The following is a 13,161-nucleotide window of genomic DNA, read 5'->3' as shown; positions in this document are numbered from 1 at the left end:
TTTGAATAAACCGTAGTTCATGAGAAGCGAGTCAGTTTGCAAATGTCACATGCATAGACCATCGGGAAAACAGATGGTGGGAGACATTATGCTGATTCCTGCGGCAAGCATTTTATCAGTGTTGCATAGCAGTAGAACGAACATGCCTGCAAATTTGAACTCCTGCCTTGCACGGCGTGGCGCGGTACGAAAGTGCAAAGTGTGAGCGCGAGGGGATCATCTGTGTTCCATGACTGATACCGCATCCTTTAATAGCATACCATATTTTGTAAATAATTTGAATTGAGTTGTTCATTTTCTGTTGTTCAACTGTTTTGTGTGGATGACAGTAATACATCTGGAAGTAGCATATTTTGTTCACTCATGTTTGTAATGATATTGTGATTAATCATGATTAACTACAAAACAGTATGTAATTAATCATGATGAAATGTTTTAATCATTTGACAGCCCTAATAAATATATATATAAAAATACAGTACTGCGCAAAAGGTTTAGGAACTTGTGAAAAATTTTGCATAGTGAGGATGTCTTCAAAAATAATGATATAGTTTTCATTTATCACTTAATGTTTTACAAAGTCCAGTAAACCTAAAAAAAAAAGCTAAATCAATATTTGGCGTGGCCACCTTTGCCTTTAAAACTGCACCAATTCTCCTAGGTACACCTGGACAGAGTTTTTGTTAGTTGTTGGCAGATAGGATGTTCCAAGCTTCTTGGAGAATTGGCCACAGTTCTTTTTAGGCTGTCTCAATTGCTTCTGTCTCTTTATGAAAGGTCATGACATCTATTGCAGTACTGTGTTTGTGTGTGTGTGTGTGTGTGTGTGTGTGTGTGTGTGTGTGTGTGTGTGTGTGTGTGTGTGTGTGAGCGTGTATTTATCACTTTGTGGGGACCAAATGTCCCCATAAGGATAGTAAAACCCGAAATTTTTGACCTTGTGGGGACATTTTGTCAGTCCCCATGAGGAAAACAGCTTATAAATCATACTAAATTATGTTTTTTGAAAATGTAAAAATGCAGAAAGTTTTCTGTGAGGGTTAGGTTTAGGGGTAGGGTTAGGTTTAGGGGATAGAATATAAAGTTTGTACAGTATAAAAACCATTATGTCTATGGAAAGTCCTCATAAAACATGGAAACACAACATGTGTGTGTGTGTGTGTGTGTGTGTGTGTGTGTGTGTGTGTGTGTGTGTGTGTGTGTGTATTTATCACTTTGTGGGGACCAAATGTCCCCATAAGGATAGTAAAACCCGAAATTTTTGACCTTGTGGGGACATGTTGTACCGACAAAATGTCCCCACAAGGTCAAAAATTTCCCCATGAGGAAAACAGCTTATAAATCATACTAAATTATGTTTTTTGAAAATGTAAAAATGCAGAATGTTTTCTGTGAGGGTTAGGTTTAGGGGTAGGGTTAGGTTTAGGGGATAGAATATAAAGTTTGTACAGTATAAAAACCATTATGTCTATGGAAAGTCCCCATAAAACATGGAAACACAACATGTGTGTGTGTGTGTGTGTGTGTGTATGTATGTATGTATGTTGTCCATGTATTGTTTTTAGCACCCAATTCACTGGTCCATGAACCCAGGTACAAAGAAAGGTACAGGGTACAGAGAAGACATCACACGCTGCAGAGTGAGAAGCGCTCAACTTCACGTCCTAAGTGTATGTGCCTCATAAGTTTATTTGACCATCAACTTAACTGATTGAGACATTGAAACAATTTCTTAATGTGAATTGTGTGTGTGTTTTTAGTAGTGCACTACGTTTTAGTGAGCCACATTGTTAACCCTGGACATTTCTACATACGATATATGACTGAACACAAGTTGGGGCATAAATTGACGAAAAAGATCAGCACATTCTGCGAAAGGGAGAATAGCCACTTCACATTCAGTAATGAAATCAAGATGGGTATGTGCATAAGGGGCTGTCCTGTTTGTAGTCATAAAACCATGACAACGTTTTAAGATGAGAGTTTTTAGCATGGCTTCAATGTAGTATTTGACCAATAGGCATACAAAACTGGAACAGTCAGTTTTATAATTAAAAAGAAATTTGGTTTCGTTAAATGATTGTAAAGTGGGTGATTGTGGTGATCTGATTGTGTGTATGTATGTTTGTGGGCAGGCTCTCTGCTCTTTGTGTGGATGGAGGATGTCTGGTGTAGGGTAACAGTGACTGAGTTCTTCCAGAAAGATTGTTTCCAGAGTGTGAACAAATGCCCTGCTTCAGAGGTCGCCCGTCTATGTGTGTACTTCCAGGACTATGGCTTCATCAAGGGGCTCTCAATCCCAAGGTGAGAATTAAATTGTGTGTTAAATTTGGTAAGACATTATTTTGTCATGTTTAATAAGAGCACTTAATCCTTTACTGCACCATGTATAATGCATTGATTGTGTATAAAAGTTCTGCAATGCTTCTGAATCTCAAATATTTGAAGATTGGCATATCTTCCAAAGTACAAAAAGATGAAGATTCATTAATTTACTCATAAGAGTCCATTAGCTAGCAGGCCCAGACAAAATCTGCAAAAGAATGTCCGCATTTCTTCACAAATGTTTGGGCAAAATCTGTGTAATTCTACGGAATAAATTTAAACATGTTAAAATGAGTTAAACAGAGCTGAGAGTACTACTACAACATTTACACCCCCACTCTCTCTCTCTCCCTCTCTCAGTGATGGAGGTTTGAAAGGGTTGAATGAATGTCTGCGGAAACCTGATTTAGCTGCTCTGTCTGAAATGCACTACTGGGCTCCCATGGCCATCAAATGTTCTCTTAAAGACATTATTTCTTCAGACCTGGTGAGTTATGGAGATGTTTTGTATTTACTCTTTCTTACTCTTTCTAGTTGTTAGTTTTGTAGTTGAGTCAACCAAAAGCAAGACCTGAGTCAAGGTAGGACAAGCATTCTTTGGTGGCACAACTCACATTTTCTTCAGAAAATAATTTCAGTTAGATTCTTACAATTGTAAATGTATATCAACAATCATATACGTACATCTTGGATCAAATATTTTTTTTAATTATTTGATTTCAGATTAGGTTTAACACTTTGTCTGGGGGCTTTCATACTAGCACTTTTGGTGCGCACCCCAGTTCGAATGACGTCAGAGTTCGGTTCGTTTGGATGATGTGAACGCTGTCTTCCGAACTCGGGTGCGCACCCGCGAACTGTACTCGGGTCCGCTTAAAAAGGTGGTCTGGGGTACGGTTCATGTGAACTCCAGTACGGTTAGCTGCTGATATGAACGCAATCGAACCAAACCGTGGAAGTGAACCGCTATTGATAACGTATAATGTGGTCGTCAGTCTCACACGCGTCACTTTCAAAATGAGCGGAAAGGGTTTACTTTCGTGCGTGCGTGCGTGCGTGCGTGCGTGTGTGTATACACTTACCTTGACGAAAAGCGGGATTGACGCAGACGCACTGCAAGCAGAGAGATGATTTCTGCTTGCCTTCGCAAAAATTGTCTTCGGCGGACAGCCCGCTGTCTTTTGAACGATTTCAGAATTTTTGCGGCAGACAGACGCAAGTGTGTTTCTGTATCTTGATGTTAAAAAAAGAAGAACAAATGTGAACCGAGCAAGTCTATTCATTGAATTTTGACGCCTTTTCATTTCGCGGTTATCAAGCAACACGATTACGCACCAGCTGCAGCTTGATGACGCAAGCGTACCGCGGTTCGGATACAAATATATAATGTGAACACAGTCCATCGGGGGCAGGGGGGAGCAATCGAACTCGGGTTCGGAACAGGCAATCGAACCAAGTGTGAAAGCCCCTTAGTTTTCATTCCACACCCCGCGGGCAGGCCTGTAAATGTTACAAATAAAACTATGCGATGTACACAATTGCTGTGTGTACATTGGTACACATGCCACATATCTTTGGAAAGCTACATTTCTTGATTTTCTATTGATATAAACCATTTTAAGATACAATCACAACAGCAGGTACAAATATCTTTGTCAGACCACCAACATATAAACAAACAATAACTAAATTTAGGCAACTCACCTATGAGTACCTCATAGTAGTCCACTGATCCATAACTTCCCGACAAAAAGGGTGTTGTTACATTGTCAAATGTACAAACGATTAACTCAAGTAACATTTTTAGTCCAAATCACATTATTACATCAATAAATACCCACGGACTCTTGTTGCATCGTTTCAAAGTCGGTAGCTGTGCGTAAAAGCTGCATAGTATAATTTTGGAACTGTTTACACTTTTGGAGATTGAAATATGGTGAAACGGACCAGGAAAACAAGATTTTCGCTCCAAGATGTGATAGAAGACTGCATTCGATGTAAAAGCGATGAGTCTGGAGATGAAATTTCTGAACAAAATACGGATGATTTTTCATATGTTGATTCCGAGGCAGAGGAAATGTTTATGGAGGGAGGAGACATTAGTCTGGACAAGTAAGTGTTTTCTTGTATTTTATAACATATATTACTGTATATTCCGCATAAATAAGCTTTAGTTTGAAAAATTAATACACATTTTGTAATTACCTTTTTGTCGTGTGTACCCCAGTGAGTGTTTGAACTGGTTGCGGGAGTTGTTTATTTGTTTGTGCATGTGTGAGGTTTTAGTTCGTTGTTTCTTTCAGATCAAGCTCTATTGGCATGATATATGTGTTTTACCAAAATATGTTTTTGCCAAAGTATACAGTATTTACAGTAAATATACGAATACATATTTGACCTTGTGGGGACGTTTTGTCGGTCCCCATGAGGAAAACAGCTTATAAATCATACTAAATTATGTTTTTTGAAAATGTAAAAATGCAGAAAGTTTTCTGTGAGGGTTAGGTTTAGGGGTAGGGTTAGGTTTAGGGGATAGAATATAAAGTATGTACAGTATAAAAACCATTATATCTATGGAAAGTCCCCATAAAACTTGGAAACACAACGTGTGTGTGTGTGTGTGTGTGTGTGTGTGTGTGTGTGTGTGTGTCTGTCTCTTTGTTTCATTGTGTAATTGCTGAAATGTGAGGAAGCAAGCTGTAAAAAGGTAGAATAATACAAAGAGCTTTGTAAATACTTTGTGTAAAAATGTATGTAAATAGTTTGATGTGTATTTTTTATATAAACTCATTTTCCACCATGGCACTAGTTTTGACTCTTTTATATGCACATAGTTTAGTTTCAAGAAGGGAAAAAGCACTCTAATGTGTAAGCAAAACTAATAGTGGATGTGGATATGAAATATGATAGCCCTAAGTGTCATCTTTCATTAGAGCCCAAAATGATGACTGTACGTTGAAGCGTTCAAAAGAAGTAGCCTTTTTATAATAGATATATGACCATGGTTACCAAGGGTCCTTTTGGAATATCCAAAAGACACTTTTGTAAAACACCTGGGTGTACCCTTAGAAAAACAAGTGTAAAATATTACTTTTTTGTGGTATTGTTATGAAATTCTAACTTGGACAAGGTAAGGCTTCATGCTGTGATCCCATTATGTTTTCAAGCTAATAGCTACAAGTCTTCTGCAGGCATCTGTATGCAAAAAAAAAAACATTCAGGCGGAAAAACAAACTTCTATTTCATTGTGTTCAAAGTAGCACTTACAATAATTCTGACTGCTGGGGAAAAAACTTCAGAGTGTCACCTTTTAAAAGTGACCAAAACCATGCATGTACTCCAAATACACTTCTGGCTAGTGGGTACATCTAGTGGTGCAAGAATAGCTTTTCTGGACCCAGCTTTCCTTTTTTTAATGCCTGGATAATATAACACAATGCACATTATTTCATGTGTATTAATTTCACTGTACCTTATGTAAAACAGGTATAGCATAAAATATGCTGCATAACATTTTAAATAATATAAAAGAAGACTCGTGGTCTTTTAATTATTGTATATTTGTATAAAATTCAGGGCTTCTTGTGCATGGTGAAAGAAAGAGCATTGTTACAGGAATAGTTTATTTTATCCTGCAACAAAAATTGCTGTGAGGTTTGACAATTTGTCTACGCTCATACTAAATCGCATGTAAAGAGTCTTTTATGTGATATTTCACTACAAGCATAGTTCACACTACGAGTCTAAGCTTGTGGCTACACAAACAAATTGCTGAACCTCACTGCTGTTTTTAGTGCCTGGAGAAAATAAAAGCACCCTAAAAAAAAAAATAAAAAAAAAAATATATATATATATATATATAGGGCTGTTGATTTAACACATTTAATCTGTGTGATTAATTTTATTAAAAAATAACATGTTAAAATATGAATTGCAATTCCCCCAGAACACACAATAAGGAAGATTCCTGAGAAATGCAAGCTTGTAGTACCACCTGTTTACTCCAGAGGGCAGTAAGTGAAAATTCAGCTGTATGGGCAACACGCAGTTTATACAGTGAACAAAACCACCATCCAGCAGCAGCACAACACACACATGCGTTACTTTCTTGCGTTCAAACACTTGATGGAGTGCAAATTCGAACTAAGGGATCTCAAGATGTGTTCTAAATATTAAACTATATTTAACTTGACACAGTGACCTAAAAATTTATGTTTATGACGCAATGCACCGGAGACGCTACACAAGCATGTCTGACGCAGGTGTGACGGGTCCTTAAAGAAGCCCTCATTATAAATCTTGAACTGATTGACAAACTGACTTGTGAAATGGATTGCTGTGAACTGTATGCCAATGATTGGCTTATGTTCAATAATATGGTAGTAAACAATGCATTGTATTCTGAAACTGCTTTTTGTATTGTCTTATCAATTATTAACTCTTCTGCCATAAGAATGTAATGCATTTTAATTATCTTAACATTTTCTATTTTTTATATATATATTTAAAGATAACTATTTATAATTATTTCATCATTATATATTGAATTATTGTTATATGAGGAGCTTCCTCAGCAAATATTTATATATGCGATTAATCTTGATCACACCATGTAATTAATTCGATTAAAATTTTTTATCAATAGACAGCCTTAAAATAAATATATATATATATATATATATATATATATATATATATATATATATATATATATATATATATATATATATATATATATTAGAACATAAAATAAATATTCTAAAAAGAAAATGTGTTTTCCGCTTCTATATTATTTACTAACTGCATATTTGCATTGAATTCAATTTTGTTCGTAAGGCGATTACAAGAGCACAGCACCTGTGTTTGCCAGTTGATTAGCGGCACCAATGCTCTGGATTGTCCAGCTCCAGAAACATTGAAAAATGACAAAATAGCAAAATAGCAAAAAAGCTAAATAGTGCCCCCAACTGACAACTGTTATGAACAACATGACTTAAAAGTGGCAGAAAGTCTCAATAATTTGCTGCAACTTCAACACTATGAGAACGTGCAAAATGATTGACAGGTTGAAAGCATCATTGTCTGTGGCCTGCGGACACATTTTTGTTTGCTGTTTACAGAGTCTAGAGCTGTCACAGAGACAGGTTAGATACTGTATCTTACAACACTTATTACTTATATACTCTGGGAGGAACATTTTGTGCATTCCTTTGCACTGAAAGAAATTATAATAAAATTCCACTATACAACCAATGCAGATGACTAATAAGTCATATTCAGATTGAACTTTAACAAAAATAAACTTGTTAAGTAATTCCATTGTCATAAGGGCAAACATGTATTTTTAATAAAAAATAATGCAGAATACGGTTTCATATTATTCATAGAAATATTTATAGCCGTTAATCACACACCAGTGTATTTATTATCTGACTGAATTTAAGGTTATTGATCATCACTGGTGAATTGCTCCAACTCCTGAAATATGCAGAATTTTGATAATATACACTAGGGGAAAATATTTGGTAAAATTTCAAATAAGTGGCCAGAATGTACTGCTTGATACTATCCAGACAGTGGTGACTGGCGTAGCCTAATCGTTAGCCAGGCAGTCTGAGAAAGCCGAACTGCTTGCTTTTTTTGCAGCACATACCTGATTGTTTAGATGTAGAACACAGGCTTAATATCTAAAATTACTCAAAAGCTTATCATCAATATCGTGGATGTTTTTATCATGATATATAGAGATCGTTTTATCGCCCAGTCCTATCCTTGTATTCTAACTTTCAACTACTTTAAACGTCCTAGAAATGATTAGTCAAAACCAGTGATAAACTTGTGTCTTGCGCAGCTGGAACACAAGAACACGTTCTGTGAGTGCAGGACAGGTTGATGTTTTCAATGCAAAATGGATTGATGTTGACTGTAAGCTTGTTCAATGATATGAGAATATAACAAATATTACAGTATATTGATTTCTAAAACCACAATTTTTATTGTCTAATCAACGCCTTACTTGTCTGCTACAATAATGCAATATATTTCAATAATGCAATTATATTTATTATAGGCCCTAATATTATATTTATAATTATTTATATTTGTTATGTATAATTTATATTGAATTATACAGTTGAAGTCAGAAGTTTACATAAACATTAGGCATATACATTTAATTGTAGAAAACATTCCCTGTCTTAGGTCAGTTAGGATCACATTTTTAACAATGTGAAATGTCAGAAAAATACTCAAATTATTTATTTCAGCTTTTATTTATTTCACACATTCCCAGTTGGTCAGAAGTTTACATACACTTTGTTAGTATTTGGTAGCATTGCCTTTAAGTTGTTTAACTTGGGTCAAATGTTTTGGGTAGCCTTTCACAAGTTGCTGGAATTTTGGCCCATTCCTCCACACAGAGTTTGAGGAGCCAGGTTTGTAGGCCTCCTTGCTCGCACACACTTTTTCAGTTCTGCCCACAAATTTTCCATCGGATTGAGGTCAGGGCTTTGTGATGGCCACTCCAATACCTTGACTTTGTTGTCCTTAAGCCATTTTGCCACAACTTTGGGGGTATACTTGGTGTCATTGTCCATTTGGAAGACCATTTGCAACCGATCTTTAACTTGAATTAATGAATTAATTGAATGATGCCATCTATTTTGTGAAGTGCTCCAGTGCCTCCTGCAGCAAAGCACCCCCACAAAATGATGTTGGCACCCCCATGCTTCACGGTTGGGATGGTGTTCTTCGGCTTGCAAGCCTCACCCTTTTTCCTCCATACATAACTATGGTCATTATGGCTAAACAGTTACATTCAGTGGACATTTCTCCAAAGTAAGATCTTTGTCCCCATGTGCACTTGCAAACTGTAGTTTGGCTATTTATGGTGGTTTTGAGCACTTGCAAACTGTAGTTTGGCTATTTATGGTGGTTTTGGAGCAGTGGCTCCTTCCATGCTGAGCAGCCTTTTAGGTTATGTCGATATAGGATGTGTTTTACTGTGGATATAGATACTTGTCTACCCGTTTCCTCCAGCATCTTCACAAGATCCTTTGCTGTTGTTCTGGGATTGATTTTGCACTTTTCGCACCAAACTACGTTCGTCTCTTGGAGTCAGAATGCGTCTCCTTCCCGAACGATGTGATGGCTGTGTGGTCCAATGGTGTTTATACTTGAATACTATTGTTTGTACAGATGAACGTGGTACCTTCAGGCATTTGGAAACTGCTCCCAGGGATGAACCAGACTTGTGGAGGTCCACAATTCTTTTTCTGAGGTCTTGGCTGATTTATTTAGATTTTCCCATGATGTCAAGCAAAGAGGCACTGAATTTGAAGGTAGGCCTTAAAATACATCCACAGGTACACTTTCGATTGACGCCAGTTAGCCTATCAGAAACTAATTGCTAAAGGCTTGACATAATTTTCCAAACTGCGTAAAGGCACAGTTAACTTTGTGAATTTGTGACCCACTGAAATTGTGGTATAGTCAATTAAAAGGGAAAAAATATGTCTGTAAAATGTTTTTGGAAAAATGACTTGTGTCATGCACAAAGTAGATCTAGTCCTAAATGACTTGCCAAAACGTCTAGGTTACGAATGTAACCTCCGTTCCCCGATGGAGGGAACGAGACGTTGTGTCGGAGAAGCGACACTACGGGTCTCTCTTGAGCACCGAATATACCTCTGATCTATGAAAAAAAGCCAATGAGAAGTTGGCAGCTAGTATTTGCATACCCCGCCCCCGGACATACGGGTATAAAGGCAAGGCAAATACTAGAGTTCATTCAGGATTTTTCTGAGGAGCTGGAAATGGTCCGGCCACTACAGCGGCTCGGCTCAGCGACGTGGCCGGGAAGGACACGACGTCTCGTTCCCTCCATCGGGGAACGGGTTACATTCGTAAAACCTAGACATTCCCCTTCTGTCGCTCTCTCCACGTTGTGTCGGAGAAGCGACAAAAGGGGTCCAATTTAAATTACGCCATGTGCTGAGCCGTGTACGTGGTCTGACACCGGAGCGGGCAGGTGTTTTTTACGTGCCAGACAACCAGCTGTATCAGACTACACGCACCCTTCCCCAATGCCCCACAAAAGTCATCGGAATCCTTTTGGTTACCCTGACAGGGGAACAAGGCGATGCTTGTCAACCTGGGAACGGGCCAAGACTGGCTGGGCCTCTTTTCTCTCTATGTTTCTCGCATAGAGTAATAGACAGCCGGGGCCCTTACACGCACTGAGGGAAGGGGGTCTTAACCAATTTCCTATTCTTTCAGGGGGAAAAGACCCTGTGGAGACCACCCCTACCCAGCTGGGGACCCTCTTAATGGAGGCGACCCTCTTAATGGAGGCGAGCGCGATCAGCAGGGCAGTCTTAAGAGAGAGGGCCCTGAGTCCAACTGATTCTAGCGGCTCGAAGGGAGGTCTCTGGAGGCCCGTGAGGACTACCGAGAGGTCCCAGGAGGGGAACAGGCTTGGCCGGGAGGGATTTAACCTCCACGCACCTCTTAGGAACCTGATGATTAAGTCGTACTTACCAAGGGACTTGCCGTCTACTGCGTCATGGTGGGCCGCGATAGCAGCAACATACACCTTCAAGGTGGACGGGGACAGCCTCCCCTCCAAACTCTCCTGCAGGAAAGAAGGTCCTTCCTCAGGGGAATTCGCCAGGGAGGGGCTGTCACGAGGAGTACGAGGTCCGAGAACCAGGCCCAGGTGGGCCAGTATGGAGCCACTAGTGTGACTTGCTCCTCGTCCTCCCTGACCTTGCACAGCACCTGTGCAAGAAGGCTCACTGGGGGAAATGCGTATTTGCGCAGCCCCGTGGGCCAGCTGTGTGCCAGCGCGTCTGCCCCGAGGGGAGCCTCTGTTCGTCCATACCAGAGCGGGCAGTGGGAGGTCTCTCGGGAGGCAAGCATCTTGGGATCTGGGTCGTCCGTCTCAGGAGCGCCTGGGAGCCTTCCGGGTCCTCGAGGGGGTCCGTGAGATGTGGGGGCGTTGGCTTCCTGCGGGGCGCTCGACGCGTGGGCTGAGAGCTGGGCCCAGGTTGAGGCAGAGCAGCCTGTTGTTTCTTCGCAGGAGGATGCCCTCGGCAAGCAGACAGGGCATGGCCCAAGGCGGCAGGTTTGCGGCGGGGCAGGATCTGGGAGATCGCCTCCGTCTGTATCTTCACCGCGGAGAACTGCTGGGTAACGTTCTCGATGGTGTCGCCGAAGAGGCCAAACTGGGAGACTGGGGCATCGAGAAAGCGAGTCTTGATGGACTCACGCATCTCGACCAAGTTCAGCCACAGGTGTCGTTCCTGGACCACGAGGGTGGCCATTGCCTGCCCGAGTGACTGCGCTGTGACCTTCGTGGCTCTGAGGGCGAGGTCGGTCGCTGAGTGCAGTTCCTGCAGCACATCGGGATCAGGGCTACCCACGTGCAATTCTTTGAGTGCCTTGGCCTGGTGGACTTGCAGGAGGGCCATGGCGTGCAGGGCAGAAGCGGCCTGTCCGGCGGCGCTGTTATCCTTCGCTGTCAGCGAGGATGTTGTTCTACAGGCCTTGGAGGGGAGTATAGGGCGACCCCGCCAGGTGGTAGGGTTTCCGGGGCATAGGTGAAGTGCAACAGCCCTATCCACCGGGGGAATCGCCGTGTATCCGTGGATCGCTCCGCCGTCAAGGGTAGCGAGAGCGGATGAGTGAGTGGCTTTGTGATGAGAGGTGAAAGGCGCTCTCCACAGCGACGTCAGCTCATCATGCGCCTCTGGGAAAAACGGGACGGGGGGGGGGCGTGGCCGTGAGTGGCGCCCAGACCCCAGGAACCAGTCATCCAACTGCGATGGCTGTGGGGAGGACAGAGGGTTTCAGTCCAAGCCCACACTGGCGGCGGCCCAGGAAAGCATGTCGGACATCTGAGCATCAGCCTCAGCCTGGGGGTGCTGGCCCAAAGGCGGCAGCCCAGGGGAGTCATTCATGTCAGAACGCCATCTTTATAAAGACGTGTCCTGAAAAGGACGTTCAGCGCTCGCTGTGTTTGCTCTTTTAGAGGAAATTACTCTTTTAAATAAAATCACTCTTTTAAGGAAACTCTTTCGAGTTTTATCTGCGCTGTCGAAGCACCCAGGGGCAACAATGCACAGTCGTGCACAGAAAAGGAGAAAGCCGCTGTTATGTGCCGTCAAATCCAACAGCATGCAGATCGTCAGAGGAATACACGGAAACTTGGTGTGTGTGTAATTCGCAGCAGACTGCGTACACGACCATCGGCTCCGAAGAAAATTTCTGAATGAACTCTAGTATTTGCCTAGCCTTCATATCGGTATGTCCGGGGGCGGGGTATGCAAATACTAGCTGCCAACTTCTCATTGGCTTTTTTTCATAGATCGGAGGTATATTCGGTGCTCAAGAGAGACCCCTAGTGTCGCTTCTCCGACACAACGTGGAGAGAGCGACAGAAGGGGAACTATAGTTTACTAATATGAAATCTGTGGAGTGGTTAAAAAAATGAGTTTTAACGACTTCAACCTAAGTAAATGTAAACTTCTGACTACAACTGCATATATTTTAAGCCTTTCTCAGCAAATAAATGATATACAGTATGCGATTCATTCGAGTAATTAATTTGATAAAAAAATAATCAAATGATAGCCTTAAATAAAATATATGCCCATGACTGTGTAATGTCAAATGATTTGTGTGTGTACAGATTCTGCTCTCCTATGGCAGCTCCTAGAGGAAGTGAGGCCCTGTTGTTCTACCCTTTTGTTCCCCCCAAACCCAACATTGAGGTCAACGCTATGGTTTCTCATGTAAACACACCGTCAGACTTCTAAATACAACTAGTGGGTATAA

General features: G+C 41.1%; 1 protein-coding gene across 1 annotated transcript in view; it reads left to right on the top strand.

The window, feature by feature from the left end:
- Positions 1-2,664: 2,664 nt before the first annotated feature.
- Positions 2,665-13,161, top strand: part of LOC127655076 (uncharacterized) — a 50,132-nt gene continuing 39,635 nt past the window's right edge. Inside the window, exon 1 of the mRNA XM_052142683.1 lies at positions 2,665-2,812. The gene's annotated coding sequence lies outside the window, so the exon portion shown is untranslated. The remainder of the gene's footprint in view (positions 2,813-13,161) is intronic.

The sequence above is a fragment of the Xyrauchen texanus genome, chromosome 14 (assembly GCF_025860055.1).
Source record: "Xyrauchen texanus isolate HMW12.3.18 chromosome 14, RBS_HiC_50CHRs, whole genome shotgun sequence".
Classification (NCBI taxonomy): Eukaryota; Metazoa; Chordata; class Actinopteri; order Cypriniformes; family Catostomidae; genus Xyrauchen; species Xyrauchen texanus.
This window is presented reverse-complemented; position numbering and strand designations above follow the sequence as displayed.